The sequence below is a fragment of the Erpetoichthys calabaricus genome, chromosome 4 (assembly GCF_900747795.2).
Source record: "Erpetoichthys calabaricus chromosome 4, fErpCal1.3, whole genome shotgun sequence".
Classification (NCBI taxonomy): domain Eukaryota; kingdom Metazoa; phylum Chordata; class Cladistia; order Polypteriformes; family Polypteridae; genus Erpetoichthys; species Erpetoichthys calabaricus.
Window position 1 is genome coordinate 109,318,044 of NC_041397.2, and position 17,475 is coordinate 109,335,518.

The window sequence follows — 17,475 nt, forward strand, 5'->3', positions numbered from 1 at the left end:
TACTTTGCAGCGCTCACTTTGTGGTATATTTTTAACAATAACTAGGGGGCTTCACCCCCTGCTCGCTTCACTTGCCAACCCCCGTGTTTGGTTTTCCAGATACACACTTTTAAGATTTTTTTTCTTTGAATTGTTGCTATTTCATTAGTTTCACTTTTATTTCAGAACTTCTGTAAAAACAATTTTTGTAATCTTGCGAGTCCCAATATGCTGAATCTTTTTAATGAGGTCAGGATAGGTTTCTCTGTTTGGAATTTCAGCACAGACAAAACGATCTACATCATCAGCAGTTAATAATTTTTTCTTTACAAAGTAAAAAAGTAAGTAGAGTTCTGCATTGGACTCGTGTCTGTAAAGTCATGCTATTTTCCTCTCACAGTTCCAAAGTACATGGGGTTACCAAGGTCATACCCCAGCTTTTGTCTAGGTTTTTATACAAGGGCTAGACAGAACGTTTTTGACTCCTGGGGTAAATTTAGCTTTTTAAATAAGCAGACAGATACAGTAAATATATATACATTAACAAAGTAACCAATAAATGCATGTGTGGTAAACTCAGTTTTTGAAATTCTCAAGATTTTTTATTTGTCACATGCATAGTTATACAGGACAACACGCAGTGAAATGCATCCAGATCTGCTTATCAAAAACTGTGCAAAGTTAGAAGAATATCAGTTAGATTAACAAAAAGTCATACATTGAAAGATAACAGTATAGTAGAACATAATAAATAAGTAAAATTATGTGAATAAAGTAGAATGAAGTGTTTAAGGTGCAATAGTGTAGTAATTATTGTGCAAAACCAAAGTTAGACTGGTGCATAGTTAAATGAGGCAGTTTGTTTGTTTGCGCTACTGCGATCTTTACTTTCTTTTTTTATATTTTCTAATTTTCCTACTTTCATATCCTTTAACTTTCTCCACATGTGTATAGCGCCGTTTTTTTTTTCTGAGCCTTTCTAATTTCCCTGGTTTCATAGTCTCTAACCTGCTCTGCATGTGTTTAGCACCAACGTTTGTAAACGTCTTTATGAAGTTCAATTTTGTCTTTTACTCACTGTCATTTAATTCTGAGCCGGATTGGACGTGCTTTTTTTTCAATTCCACTTGTTCCGGGCTGATAATTACTTTCCTTATTTTCTGAATTTGCACCTCCATTATTCTTTTTTGATCTTTTTTCTGTCCAATGCATTTGAGTCTCTTTTCTCCACGCTGCTTTCTTCTTTGCTTAGATGTCGACATTTAATTTATAACGTACTGTCCTTATAAGCTTTATATGCACTGAGAGCCCTGGATCTGTGTGTGCTCAAATCCTTCACAAGACTGAATGTTTTGCTGCCTATTGTCCTATTTAATAGATTGTAAGTAGGGCATGTCTTTGGTCTCGCAGGTAGGTTGTAAGTAGGGCATGTCTTTGGTCTCGCGGGTCTTTAAAATGTCTTCCGAGAAGATCACGTATCATAGACTTGCTTTTTGCCTTCCTGGACAGGATTTCTTTTTATAATAGATAGATAATGGTCCATTAACCATTTTTAAACAAAGTTATTTGGTGACTCTAAATTGAGTATAAGAGTGAGTATTTGAATGAGTGGTCCCAGTGATGGACTGGTGTTCCATCCCAATTCCTGGTTTACATAAAATCCAGCCAGCATAGGGTGTGACAATGCGGGTTCCGCTCCATGCTCCCATCTGACTTCTGGGAGCTCTTGAACCCGACACCGTCGGTAATGTCACGATGAGTTGGACAGTGAGGCACAACAATGAAGCAAGGGGATGGTGCAAAAAGGGCAAATGTGCTTTTATTAAAACAGCCATAACCAAAAAACAAAGTGTTCAAATAAATAGTGCAGTGTCTCAAATCTTCAAATAAATAATCCCATAAAAACAAGTGAATGGTGGAGGTTAAAATCCAATATAAAAAAATCCTTTAAAAACAACGAGGTTAAAACAATGGCTGGAAGTAGTCTTTTAAAAAACAAAGCCCAGTGCCTTCTTCTACTGGTGACTCCCCTGTTTCTCCCATCCAGGCTATGCGCCAGTGGAGCCACCCTACATACAGCTGACCTCCTTCACTGTACTGGTCTGGTGGCCTTCCAATCCCTGGCTCCGGTGCTGCTCACCCAGACCGAGACTTGGGCTCCCCAGCGACCAGGATGCTCACACTGGGGCTTCCACTTCCCAAGTCCCTGACTCCCGTTGAATTCGCTGCAGCGAGCCAACCTTCTCCTGGTCACTCCAGCTCCAAACAAGTGCTCAGCAGGAGCGACCACTACCATCAGCCCTCGGGTGCCGGCCAAACACCCCACTTGGGCTTGCCTCTCCCAGCTGCCCGCAATCAGTGCGAGCCTGTGCTCACTTGCTCATTCCCTCTCACCGGCTTTCTCTGTCCTGCTTCCTTCTTCTCCATTAACCTCCTGCTCTTTGTTTTTCCTCTTTCCTCCCTTTCCATCTGCCTCGCGCTTCTATTATATGATCCGGGGACGTGGATCAGGTGTTGCAATCAGCAGCTCCCGACAACAATTACGGATGCGGATGACTCCTCGCCTGTGCACTTAAGCAATAACCGTCCGCATCACGAATCACCATGGGAACTGCTCCGGCCACACTACCACGCCCCCTCTCTAAGCCACGAGTGCGGCGAATATTTATTTAAAAAGTGGCTTTTTTGACTTGAGCTGTGGACCCGCTACACCACATAGTGTCCAGCACACAATGAGTCTGTATTGGATTAAGTGGGTTTGAGAACATTATGGCATGATTCTATACGTATGATTTCAAACTTAATTTTGTAACAGTGGTATTATGGCTGGCCAGAGTCTATCACAGCTGCATTGATCACTTCTGGTTAAAGTGTTTGTCCATCACCCACATCATGCCAGAGTCACCAGTTGATCTAACCTGTACATCTTTAAAATGTAGGGAAGAAAAAAAAAACAGTACCTGGAGAAAAACAATTTAGACACGGAGCACATGCAATCTCCACAAAGACAAAGAGCAGACCTAGGATTCAAACCCAGCCCCACTGGAGCTGTGAAGCCATTGTGCTAACCACTGTGTCACTGTGCTGCTCCACTATAATTTCTTAAAGTAAATAGATAGATAGATAGATAGATAGATAGATAGATAGATAGATAGATAGATAGATAGATAGATAGATAGATAGATAGATAGATAGAACTCAATCATCCAATGCAGTTGTATTTAACATTGCCTACTACTTAAACAATATTTTACAACAAAATAATTACTAAGTATTAAACTAAAAGAAAATTCCTTATGTAAAATGTTTTCATATAAAATATGTAACAGAAGCCCTCTACTGGTAAACTGAGATTTTCTATCCATGTTTTTAAAATTTTTTATATCAGGATATAATATTTTCAGATTACCTAAAGTCATTGTAATATTTGTAAGTGTTTTCTGTGTATTAGATTAATAATCAGAGAAATAAGAAGAGTGTGATGATTTCCTGCAGTGCAGATAAATATTTTGGATACACATGTCATTTACTTTATCACCATTCATAAATACAGCCAGGGAATCAACGCTGTCAAGAAGATGAAATTAATAATAATAAGGTGTAAATTGTAAACCCCAGACTTTGCAGACAGATGGGGTGTAGAATCCATCTTCCTGTGTCAGTTGATGTGTATAGATATGTGTGAAAGTAAAAGGAAAAGCAGTAATATTTACATGGATTTGGTTAATTGTTATGGCTCATGGACAGGGCCAAGCCCTTAAAGAATATGATACAAAAGCTAATAAGCCTATAAAATTGGAGGTATGTGGTGTGTTTTCTGAAAGCTTCATAAAGCTAAGAACTTTGTTATCTTCTACTTAACATTGTGCTTTAATTAGGTATTGTTTTTCTGAAACCCTTAGTAACTGAAGTATTACTTTATCTCCTGCGTAAATTAACGACTGAACTGACTTACTCGTTATTTTCAGCATCATTCTTTATTGCCTGTAATTTTGTAACAGAGAGACTAGAGCTCACTTAAGTACAGTAGATCACAAAAGTCACACTGATGCTCTTATTTGGACAACTTTAAAACAATAACAGCAGAAAAAATAATCATAATAACAACAACAATAATATTAGGTCAATGTTGCAATATAAATATAAAATTACAATGTAGGCTATAACACACAAAAGGGGTCTTTGTAGCTTTAATACCTGTGCACTTGACAAGAGAATGTGGCTTAGCATGCAATCATAAACTACACAAAATCATGATATCTATTTTTCAGTGATTTTCTAGTGCTTTAGTGCACCATCATTTCTTTTCACTACCTATCAATTATAAGCAAAGTTCATCCAATGTACCTTTGTCTTGGAGGACCTCAATTACATTTAGGTCAGTAACTGGCACAAACTACAGTGAAGGCAATTCTGAACTTGATCAAAGATCTAATATTATCCAGCTTGCAAGGTGAGAATGCATGAAGAGAACTGTTTGGTATTCATACCCTTTTCAATAAACATTAACGGGAAGTCATGCATCACGGTCAATGTGCAGAAGAAACTCCTGTCCTATAGAGTGCTCAAAGGTTTTTTGAAAAATCAAGTAAACAGGCTGAAATGTCCCCATGCTTAATCTACAGGGTTGCACAAGATCTCTACTTACCTTATATTTAATTACTGTCAATGCAGTTAATTAACAATTGATTCAGACTATAATGTGACAGAACTATTTACAATTAATAAATTAGTTTAAATATTAATAATTGAATATACAATATAACTTTATATACTACATCTTCTTTATATAATACATCTTCAGAGATGTATTTGGTTTGTAGTGATTTGTCATAAATTGTGTCTTTCCTTAATGCTATTGAGTAAAGCATTGTGTAATTGCTTCTGCCTTGCCTCTCCAGGGGCAATGTATAAATGATGTGTATGCTCAAAAATGTCACGTACGCCCATTTCCACGCTCATATCGCGATGTATAAAAACTAAATTTGGGGTAATTTTTCATGCCAGCTCAATCCCTTGCGTACGCAGGTTCTCTGCTTGGTTTCGCAAACTGGCGGCACCCAGCGTCAAAGCAGTGCTACCATTCCTGGGTGGCTTCCCTTTATTTTTTAGATTCACATCCCTGACGTGGCTTTATCAAATATAGTATACTGAAATTAACCGCTGTGGTGGATTGCCGGCTTCTTTCTCCGGCCCTCACCCCCAGGCCGCCAGCAGCGTGGACATGCCCCGAGTTCCAGCAGGGCCTCATGGACTATGTAGTTTTTATACACAGCCCTGCTGGATACCTTGGGGGCCACCAGGCGTCGCTGTAAGGAGGCTCGTAGGCTCGCATGTGCCCTATAACCCGGGAGTACGTCACGGTCACATGACAGGAAGAAACGACGTGCTCCCGGGTTGAAGAAAAGGACTGTTTACCCTGACCCGGAAGGGAAAAGGAACTGTGGACTGTTGAACGGGAACACCTCCGGGTCAGGGTGTATAAAAGGATGATGGGAAATCCCAGACGTTGAGCTGAGCTGGGTGGAAGGGTGGCAACGTGTCTGGCAGTGGAGGATTGATTATTGTGTATTGTTTATTGATTTATCATTGAGTATTGTGGAGAGGAGGGTGCTTTGTGCACTTTATTATTAAAATAAATATTCATATTTGGGCTTTTACCTGGTGTCTGACGTCTAGTCTGAGGGTTCAAGGGGTCACGGAGACCTCAAACTATCACACCGCATATCGTTTATTAGCTTAAGGCATCTGATTGTAATCAACCCATAATCATATAATGGTACACAGAATGGCCAAACTATTCTAAATACTATAGCTGCTTTAGCGTTGTTACTCTTAGTGCACCACTGAGTATTTAACCCACTGTATCTGAGTGTGGAATCACAGCTCTATAGCAGATGATTGGAAAGAGGATTATCAGGATACAGCATTCAGCACACGCTGCCTCAGCCATGCGCACAGTCTATTTGAACTTCTCCCATAAAGTACAGCAAACGCTTCAGAGCCTTTCTTGTAGGGACCTCTTGCTTCAGAAACAGTTTCATCCCAAGAGCTCTAAACACACTCAATCAGTTCATCAAGTCTTCATGGTAGAAATGTTTGTACTTATAAGTCCAATCACCTCACTGTAAACTTGCACTACAGTTATAATATTTCAGAATCTGAGCCACTTTATAAAGTGCATATTTACATATGATGACAACTGGCTTCTATGTCAATTTAGATTTCCTAGCGCTATCTTCCTGGAGCTCTTGATATCATTTTTAAAATGAAATGCAGCAAAGCATGTTTATTACATTATACAGATAAATTTTAAACTTCATTTAAATAATATACGTATATTGTTAATAATTAAAAATGTGAGGACACAGTGGACAGCTGTAGCGATGAGCTTCAGGGATTGTTCCTGCCTCGCACTGGGACTGGCATGACCTTGGATGGATAGATGGATGTAATTTCAATGTTACATAAAAGTTTTGAAGAATCGGCGTTCTAAGCTTACAGTTGGCTTGGCATCTATTACAGAAATGATCATGTGACGATTGGTTATTTGGAGAAAGAAACGGAAGGACAGGAGTTAGAGGTTAGTACATTTGAGAGAGACAGTACTGCTGCAATAAATTATTTCATCGAAGGTCACAAATGGAACAGCAAGCATCTTACGGGAGGCAGGGAGGATCTCTGTACAGGGTGGCAGCTCATCGCTGATACTGCGCCACCGTGTCCCGCAGGTTTATACATGCTTTAATTCCTATCATTATAAAAATGGTATCAAGCATACATCTTAATATTTAAATTGTTCAGACAGCTGTAACATCATGAATGCAATGTATTCTGTGTTCTTTCAGCGGAAGAGAAAGCCCTTTAAAGAAGTACGTAGTGATTCACACACATAGAGTACATAAAAGAACACATAAAATACCAAGCATTTAATGTGCTACTTTAGTTACAATGGGATCTGAGAAACCAGTAAATTAAAAGGTTTAAAGATGAAGTTTATGACGTTCTACTTTAATGACAAAATAATCTACGTTACTAAAGTGGAAATTTCAAGATTAAAGTTGACATTTGGACATATTTTCCAACTGTGTCCCTATTTTGTTTTTCTTTCCACTCAAACGCTGGGCTACAACTTGCCTTTTCATTGCAACTTTGATATCTGACCACTTCTTATTAATTTTGGGCACTTTGCGACTTTCTCAGCTTGAACTTTCGAGTTTCTCTGCCACTCTGTTACTCAATCAATTTCCTTTTGTTGTTTATATCACTGCTAAAACCAACAAATAGTATGTTTTTCCTTGCCTCTACTTGGTATTTGCTGAAATTCTTCTTTATCCCCCCATGCTTTTGCCATTGTCTTTTCACAGAACGCAAAACATAAGGGGCTATTTATATTGATTTGCATATTCAAGGAGACATAATTCTGAGAGGAGTCTGGGAGGGGCGACAGGCATGTGCACAAGCGTTACATTTCATGCCGACCAGGATTTTGTCCGTATGCCATATTTTAGTGTGAATTCTATGCACAGCGTTATGCATGAGGCTAGGTGACCAGGTTTGAATTTCAAATCAGTCCTTGGCCACAAAGAGTTTGCACATTCTTTCTTTCACTCTACTTCCCCTGGATACTCTTGTTTCTTTTTCTCCACCATCAAAATCATTACTGTTCTATAGATTGGCAACTTTAAATTAGCCTAGTATAGGTTCGTTTAAGAGAGTGCTCTGCAATGGACCATTACAGACTTGATTTCTGCCTTGAATGCAGTGCTGCTGAGATAATTAAGCTTCCAATCCACACCACCCCAAAAAATGAATTATGTGGAATCAGTAAATTGATAAACAGAACCTACTGTTGCAAACTGAAATAATCCTTTATTGAATGTAGCCCTTCTAGAGACTAGAGTACAAATAAGAAGCCACAAAAGTGTGGTAGCCAAAGCAGTTGTCACACATGTGCGCATGGGAGGCAGCTAAAGGGCTTGAGTGACGGCAGTTCTGAGATATGCCGGGAGGTGGCAGAGTGCACTGACTCTTTTTCTTTCTTGCCTGCAGACCATTCCCGGGAGATTCCACCTGACTCTTGTGACATCATTTCCGGGACCGAGCCAATGGATGCTTATGTCCTCACTTCCTGTCTTCCCCTTTAAAACCCTGCCCTTTGTCCTAATTCCTCAGTCTTGTCCTGGACTCAATTGTATGCACACCAGTGCTGTTTATTTACATAAAAACGACTTTTGCAGCCAGGATACCAGATTATACGGGTGGCTGCCCCAAACCTTTATCTGAGTATGTCTTGTCTTTATGACACAGTGTAGACACAAACATAGGGCTATGGGAGTGCACCGTGTTTAGGTGTGAAGGGGAATTTCTATGGAAAAGTAATGTCAAGGACTGTTGTTGCTGGAATTGTCCCTGCCAAAGTCATAAACACATTTTGCTTTAATTTCCATTCAAGATACAGTATATGGAAGCCTTGCTAGGAAAAATGTAGTGTTGATTGTAATATCATAGGCCAGAATGCTAAGGAACTTCATTTTTATGCCCTGCCCTTAAATGGAAAATAGTGATGCAGTACATTCAGGAGTTAACATAAAGGTTATACATTATTACCTCTGAAGTCTGGTGATTCCAGGTATGATTTTTAGAAATTAGTGAAATTTTATCTTGTATGTGGAATATAGGGCCACCTATCAGGTCAAACGGGGCAAAAGCTTTCTGTAGGAAGGTAGCACAGAATGGATATAGAAGTGTTAGGGAGCTCATTTGAATAACCATAATTATTATTAACCATAATAACCAATCTCAACCATGAATACTTTGCAGCTGTGATGGATTAGGTGATGGTCAGGGAAGCATTTCCATGGCAGAGTTAGTATAGTCTGTCCTCTTACTAGGCTAACAACATTCTTAAGCATGCATTATACTACTTTTACACTTTTACTATTCAGACACTACTATCACAGAAGAGGTCTAAGTCTTTGTTATAGATTTATTGTGGAAACTGTTCTCACAGGTATTGACCAGATTGACTTATGTGAATATCTTTATTTCTTTTACCTATCTTTTATATATATTGTGGTACCCGGATGGTAGTGGTATCCAGCCGGGACACCCAGGAGGACCGGAGGAGGGCTTGTGCCTCCTCCAGACCACGAGGGGGCAACTGCCCTGGTTCCTTTGGGGGCCACGGGTACAGAGCTGGGAAGCTCAACCCCGTAGGGGCCCGTGGTCACCGCCAGAGGGCGCCTCAGTGCCTAGAGAGCCCTGGACCTCAGCACTTCTGCCACACCAGGAAGTGCTGGGGGGAAGAGGAGCAGGGACACCCAGAGTGCTTCCGGGGATACAGCCGGCACTTCCGCCACACAGGGGAGTGTCGGCGGAGGAGTGTCAGGAAGCACCTGGAGCACATCCGGGTGCTTATTTAAAGGGGCCGCCTCCCTTCAGACAGGGACTGGAGTCAGGTGGAAGTGGACGAGAGTTGTCTTGGAGAGGAGTGGAGGCGGCCTGAAGAGTGAGGCACTGGAAGAGAGGCCTGGACTTTGGGGGATTGGTGCTGGAGGCACTGGGTTTGTGCTATGACTCTTGTACATATTGTAAATAATAAACGTGTGTTGGGTGAACAAATGATGTCCGTCTGTCTGTGTCCGGGCGGCTTCTCACAATATATATATAAATATATATATATATATGGATAAATAAGTCAATGCTATTTTTCTTAATAAATCTATGCAAGAGTTGTTCTACAGCTAAGAACTTCGAAATAAAGTGGAATTTCATAAATCAAGGTGAAATTTATCGACTTATACGGATCTTGGAGATGGACATGGTCCTAATCTGCAATGTGTTGCTTCCATAAATTATAGAGACTGTTAATGCTGTTTCATTACTCATTGTTTCAGGCCTTTATTCTTGTAACTCAACTGAGTAACAGACCTATTTCACCGGTGTGACTATCTCTGGAGCCAACAAAAATTGCCTCGGAGCATTACAGGAGTGAGTGCCACGGGGGAGCAAGAAAGATAACTAGAAAGACACATGTTTTAAGATATAATCCTCCAGCCTTCATTTTATAATGCAAAAGCTCAATATATGTAGCATGACTCCTTGGAGTGCATATCTTACAGGCAAGTACAACTTTTCACTATATTATCAAACTATTTTATTGGCTCATTTGTTATCTGAGCTGATTGTTGAGACATCCACCTAATGAAATGTTAAAAATGTTAGGGAGATCGCAGTTTGTGAAACTCAAGGACTGTGTTTCTGATATGCAAGTGAGCAACACTGGAGCAGCACATGAAACAGTCCTGCCTCCTTTTTTCTTCACTTTGTACATCACAGATTATAAATATAACACCCGGTCATGTTATTTGCAGAAATTTTCAGATGATTCTAAACTTATGGGTTGTTTTGATAAGGGGGATGAGACAGAGTACAGGGGTTAGGTAGAGAATTTTGTTTCTTGGTGCCTGAAACTTTACATCAACATAACCAAGGAACTGGTTATTGACTTTTGCTGCACCAGAGTCTCCATGTTTGGTCACTGTTCAGGGAGTGGATGTAGAGATGGTCCACTCCTACAAGTATCTGGGGGTCTATGTTAATGACAGGTCAGACTGGTCTTGGAACACAGAGGAACTTTATAAGAAAGTTTCCTTAGGAGACTGTATTCCTTTAATGTGGTAAGTGAAATCTTTATCATTATACGCTTGCATAATGCCTCACTGGGACGGTGACAGCCAAGACAGAGGTTTTTCTTCTTTTTAATTTTTCTGTTTTATAGTTATTCTGGTCATTTAAAATAGCAATTGTCAAAGAAAATTTACATTGGTACCAGAAAAGAAACCTCAATAATATTAGCCACAAATGTAAAGCCTATATAAAGCAACATTTATTACTCCTTGAAGGTCACAATGTAATTCATGAATATGTATGATACATCTTTCGGGAGAGCAAGTTTAGTTTCTGCATTAAGCAATTAAGTCTCCATCCTGTTGAAGGTAGTGCATAAGAATGCTGGGCTGGACTTGTTTATAATTACTGCTGACGTGGTTTAAAAAACAGATTTTAATTACTTATGTGATTTCTGGGGCTCATTTGCCAGGAACATTAATGATGAAGACAGTTCAGTTTTTTTATGTTTCATGCTAATCAGTGTTTATAGTGATCCTGGTATGTATCATGTTCCTTTTGAATAGAATAAAATCAGCAATAGGACTTATTAGAAAATTAAACAGTGGAGATTTTAAAGGGCAGCCTAAAGTGTTGTCAGACAGTAACGGAGTTCAATATAGTAAAGGGCAGATAATGCAAAAGAAACTCATTTTTTTTTTATTTATCAACGGGCCTAAACTTGATTATTATTGATTATGAAACCAGAGTTCTTTTGCTACATCATTTTATATATTTTTTTTAATATTCTGATGCTAAGAAGTAAGTAAACATTAATCCTAAAGTAAGATTACCATCCTAAAGTAAGATTACCACCATGACCTTACATATCATGTAATACATGCTCCCTGTGCCTAGCAACTATCTCAGATAGAGTCACAGCAATCAAACTCACAAAGTGGAAATAACTGTGACGTCTATGAAAAGATCTACAAAATAAACAAAAATAAAAAGAACTGAAGAAGCAATTTCCTAAATCCTGAATATACAGAACTCATAGACCGTGTCTTCAACAGCAAAAGATAATTGCAGTTAGTGGTGCATTCTCCTAGACTGTAATATCCATAAGTTTTTCTAAACTGCAATTCTAAATAGGTGAGCAACACAAAATTGGATAACTGTAAATTACAATGTGGAATGTGATAAGATAATTACATCAGCAACTGTCCATTGAGAAATCTGCAGTGCAGGTTACAGGTTTCAGTTTAACAGTGCATAAATCTAGCATTCGTAATTTGATTAGTGTTTCACTCATGGAGGGATCCTGCTTTGGTGTCTTTTTTGCTAGTGGAGTCCCTTGATCCCTCAGTGACATCACTGCATGTCAGGAAGATGAAAATGAGTGAACAGTTATCTTAATGGTAATCATTGGGCGTGTATGGCTGAGTGTCAGTCATTATGTGAGTGTGGGCTGCAGGGGAATGGTGTCCTATACTGGGTTGCCCCTGCCTTTTAATCAATAGATAGTCTGTGGCCCAAACGATCTTATAATTGGTAGAAGGGGTTTAAAAATTGATGGATTGCTATTCCAAAACTGGCTTTCTGACACACAATGGGAAGTTTTAATAAAAAAAAATCAATAATATTAAAAAAAAACATTGTCTTCTTGAACAAGGGTAGGAAGAAGACATGGAGAACATCAAAAAGCACAATAAACAGAAAGAAGACAACAGTCTTGGTTTTGGTTTTTGGCAGAATGGCTTTACTACTTTCTCATCAACTGCTATCATACAAGAATACTCTTTTCACCTTAAATCTCAATTTTCCTTTCTTGCTGTCTCTGGTCTCCTTCTTTCTTACCAGAAAGCTAACTCTAAACTCAGTCACACTGTAGCAAGATGAGACTTATAAAGTCCAAATGTTTTATTCTGGGGCGAAGCCATGGCATTAATTCCAGGATATGAAAAGTCTCAGGATTGACAAGTCAGTGTGTTCCCTGTAGATCCACCTAAATGGCAATACCTCTAAGACCACCTCCATTCATAGAATGAAAGGCTTCAACGCCTAAGGTGGGGCCTCCCCAGTCAGTCCACCAGGTCTTAACTTTTTCAGTTTATCACTTGCTTGCTTGCTTTTCTGATTTCTAATATCTTGGATGAATTTCATTCTGACCTACCCTATATACTTAGAGAACTCTTATCTGCCCAAACTGACTTGTAGAGTGTTGCTGTTTTGTTTTGTTTTTGGTCAGTACAGCCTATAACACCTTTGGTCTTTGCGAATCCTTGTCAACTGGGCAAACCCTTACATTATGAATCCAATTCAAACTTGTATCTTAAATTTCAAAAGTGTGAGTTTTGCTGCCTCTAGTCATGGAGGCATAACAGGTAGGGCTGCTACCTTCCAGGCCTAGGTTCTTCATTCAGCACCACACTAATGTACTTCTTTTGTGGAGTTTGCATGTTGGTTACCTTTTATTAGTTTCCACTGGGGACTCTGGCTTTCTCACAATATTCAAAGACATCTGTTAGATTAAGCCATAAATTGGACTGTGAATGGATAGTGGTATATACTGTATTCTGTAACGAAAAATGATGGGTTCTGGAAATAGACAATGGAAATGTAAATTATTAATGTAGAAAGATAAAGTTAAGGAATGTAAATTGAACCTAAAACACAACAAAGAATTCCTTTCCCTCATACTGTATTCTATAAGTTCATGTTGACCTGAAATGCATTATGAAAAAAAAAACAAAGATATTTCCACTTATAATTTAGCTTTATGCAATGCAGGAGTATGTCACAATGGCATTTAGGCATTTGTCCAAAAGAAATAAATTACCATCCAAAAAAATGGGAAAAGCTACAATTCTTGGAGTTAAAAAATAAATCCTTGTGGCTAAACCTTCCGTTTTCAGATTCTACTCAATCAATAATTCACATGGAGGCTTAAATGAATTTTATAATCTCTTTGTGTAATGTCCTTTAGATGAAATGCAATAAAGGAAATCACATTAAAAATGAATCTGTTAAATATATTCAGGTGGTTATGTCAGAATTGCTTCTCAGTGAACGGCTTTAGGAATGAAGGGTATAGTACAAATAAGAAATAAAAAAATATTTGTATATACTATATATAGAGTGCTTACATATACTATATTTATATTTTTGTGTATATTATAATTATTGTGGCATATCTGTATCAAAGCCGTAAGAATGTATATAAATAGGTTATGTTAAGAAGATATTTTTAAATCAATAAATGCAATGGTTGTCGTTGAATATGTGAGATTAACACAATTTTATTCTCTTAAGTCCCAAGTTCATTTACATCTAATCATTTATATGTCAATATTTCCTTAAGCTCTGATTCCTCTCTTGTCTTTAATGAATTAAGATTCAAAACATCCATTCTTCCTTGCTGCGATTGTAGGCTGTGTTTCAGGGGAGCCAGTGTGACATAAAGTAGAAACTTCACTCAAATGCCAGCTGACTGCCAAATGAGCATAAACACATCCACGTTAATGAGGGGCAGTTTAACATCAGCAGTCAGCATGACAGCATCTTATATATATATATATATATATATATATATATTTTTTTTTTTTTTTTCTTGAATTGCAGCAGAAACCCTAGGCCTCAGTAGGCCTACCACAACCCCATATATTATATGTAACATCTGTGGCTTGGAACGATTAATTAATTATATACAGTATAACATATATAGTCTGATTAGCAGAAGAAACAAAACAGTTGTAACCATAAATTCAAATATCTTGTGTGAACATTTCATTTAGTTTAAATTAAGCCATTTGATTAAAATTGCATGTTATTTGTTCCATCAATTGAGGATGAAAACGTATTATCTTAGCATAGAATATTCTTTTTAGAGTTGATGCTTATGATATTTCATTTTACTTTCTTATATTGCTTTTTAATTATCAGTAAGAATTGTGGATTTTTTTTTCTTTTCTCAGGGCCTTTGGTAGCAGTTTTTTTTTTTACCTTAGAGTGGGTAGGTTGTCAAATATGATGGATTTTTTTTCAGACATCCTTTGTCCAAAGAAAACTGTCATTGTTTGTTTATAGAATCACTTCCAGAATGCAGCTGACCTAGGAAAAGTAGAATTTAATAATGATGATAATTCTTTATACATTTATATAACATTTTTCTCACTACTCAAAGTGCTTATTTAGGCTTAAAACTACCTTACATATGTATGCATGTATATACAGTCATCATCACCAATGGTTTAATGGCCATTTCTTGCTTTACAAAAGTTAGCTAATTGCCTCTAGGTCATTTTGATCCACTCTTCACAGTCCTGTGCATCTGTTTGAATGAAACCCCTTCTTTCATGTCATTGGACACCACCTTCAAGAACATTTTCTTTGGTCTCTCTGTCTTGGCTTCAACCCCTACACGTCCTCCTCCACCTTGCTTCACCACTTCACTCAGTCATCATCTACATTAAACTCACCATGTCCACACAACCTTTCTCAGGTTTTCATCAGCATAAGATCTATCAGCACCACACCATGTTTTTCTCTTAATTTATCCTCTTCTCAGTCTGTAACATTCCACACATCCACCTCACCATTCTCATCACTATTCCTTCGATCTATACTTTACTAGGGGGCTCCGCCCCCTGCTCGCTTTGCTCGCCAACCCCTGGTGTTGGGAATGACAAAGAGCGTGATGTATGAATGAGATATAGAATAGTGTGAAGGTGTAGATGATGCAAATAGAAAGCAAACAATAAAGTGTGTGGCACAGTGTAAAGGTTTATTGGAATATTTCTTTGTACACGCCGTTTAAGTGTAAAAGGTAATTCCAGGTCAGAACTTGTAATGTCAATGAAGATGGTTATTGTTGTGATCAGAGTCAAGTTTGTCAGAGCTTAGAAAGAGTTGTGTCTCTCCAGGAAGTAATTGAATGACTTGGGTATTTATGTTTTCCACATTAATATTTTTTGGACATAATATAGTGCGTTGTGTTAAAAGGGGCATTTGGTCTAATGAGATTGCTGTTCCAAATCTGTCTGTAACTAAGTCGTCGCAGATAAAGGCTTGAGGAATTGTAATATGTGGGTGAAGTCCATCTGTATTGGTGAGTGTACCATCTCCCAGTTGTAATAAGCAATTGTTATGATCTGTTTCTGGACATCGTATCTTTTTTACTAATTGTATCTTTTGAAAGCAATGCCAATTGTCTGCGTATTTTAAGGTGCACTGAACAATAGCTGAGCGCATGGCATGTGGAAGAATAGCTAAGCACTGTCTAAAATCTCCTCCTAATAAAAGTACCTTTCCTCCAAAGCGAATATTATTATTCATAATCGTTTCTAGAAGTTTATGAATGGTGTTGAGTAAGTGACTGGATGCCATTGTACATTCATCAATAATTAACATTTTTGCAAGACGGATGTCACGTGCAGTGCCACCGTTAATGTTCATAGTGGATACCGATTTGTAGGATCTAATGCAGTTGATAAAGATTTCACTTTCAGGTACATCGTTAGTTAGAAGCTTCTGTAGATATTCAGTATATGAATGTAAAGGAGGCAGTCTAATTTGACTCTTTTGACAACAACGTGTAAATTTATTACTTGTATTGCCAGTTGTTTCTTCAGGGAAGTGAACTGAATGACAATGATTGCAAATGACATTCATTAATCCGAATGAATTTTCCTTGTGTATGTTTTGCTTGTGCCGTTTGAGAGGCGCGTTGTTGCATGTGTAGTATTTGGGACGTGTTGTTTTGGAGCTGTAATCGATTTGCCTGTGCTGTGTGAGAAGCCCGTTGTAGCCTTCCTTGCCGTTAACGTATTTCTGAGACGGGAGGTGTTTCATTTTGAATCCGTGCCTGTTGCGATGCAGCACTTTGATTGATAGATTGCATCATGTGGATCTAGGATGTAGATTTGTGCATATTTGCGTTGTTGATTTGTTTCAGGGTGCACTGTTCCAATGCGATGCAGTATTTGTGCACATATGCGAAATCAGTATGAGCCATTGCCTTTTGGTGGCCTGATATTTACTCCGGTAGATGCAAAAGCAAATGAACTATTGTAGGATCTAATGCAGTTCATAAAGTTTTTACTTTTAGGTACATCGTTAGTTAGAAGGTTTAGTTGAGCTTTGCGTTTTTGGAGCCGAGACATTTTTTCTTCTATAAATATGGATAAGTAATAAGGAGTATTGCACTCACTGTTAATATGGAGCCTTTTCTGCGGTTGAACGGTTAATAGTGCCTTATTGTAATGAGATCCACCTATGCTGCACAGTGTGAATTGTGTTTTGTCCCGTTATCCGAGCGGTATCGTTTTGTACCTGTGATCGTGAATTCATGACTTGTTTGTTCTTGAGCATGAGAAATATGGATAAGTAATAAGGAGGATCGCACTCACTGTTAATATGGAGCCTTTTCTGCGGTTGAACGGTTAATAGTGCCTCATTGTAATGAGATCTACCTATGCTGCATATTGTGAATTTGTTGAGATGACGTATGTGTAATACGGACGGTTCATTTAGAAATGGGGCTTTGTGTGTCATTTGTTATTTATGTTACTGTGGTCGTGGGTCTGAATTGTCGTTTTTGTGTACGTTTTGTGTGCTATGTCCATAGTCTGTCCCGTTTCGTGTTCAATGGGCTTTGTGTGGTGCTCGCGGCTTCTTTTTTTTTGTGTGCTTGTGGCTTGTTGAATCCTCCTCTTTGTGTGCGTCCCGTTTCGTGTGCAATGGGATTAAATCCTCCTCTTTGTGTGTGTCCCGTCCGTTGCTTGTGTGTGTGTGTGTGGGGTCTGGGGTTGCGGGCTCTTTTTTTTTGTGTGCCAGGGGCTTGTTGAATCGTCCTCTTTGTGTGTGTCCCGTCCGTTGCTTGTG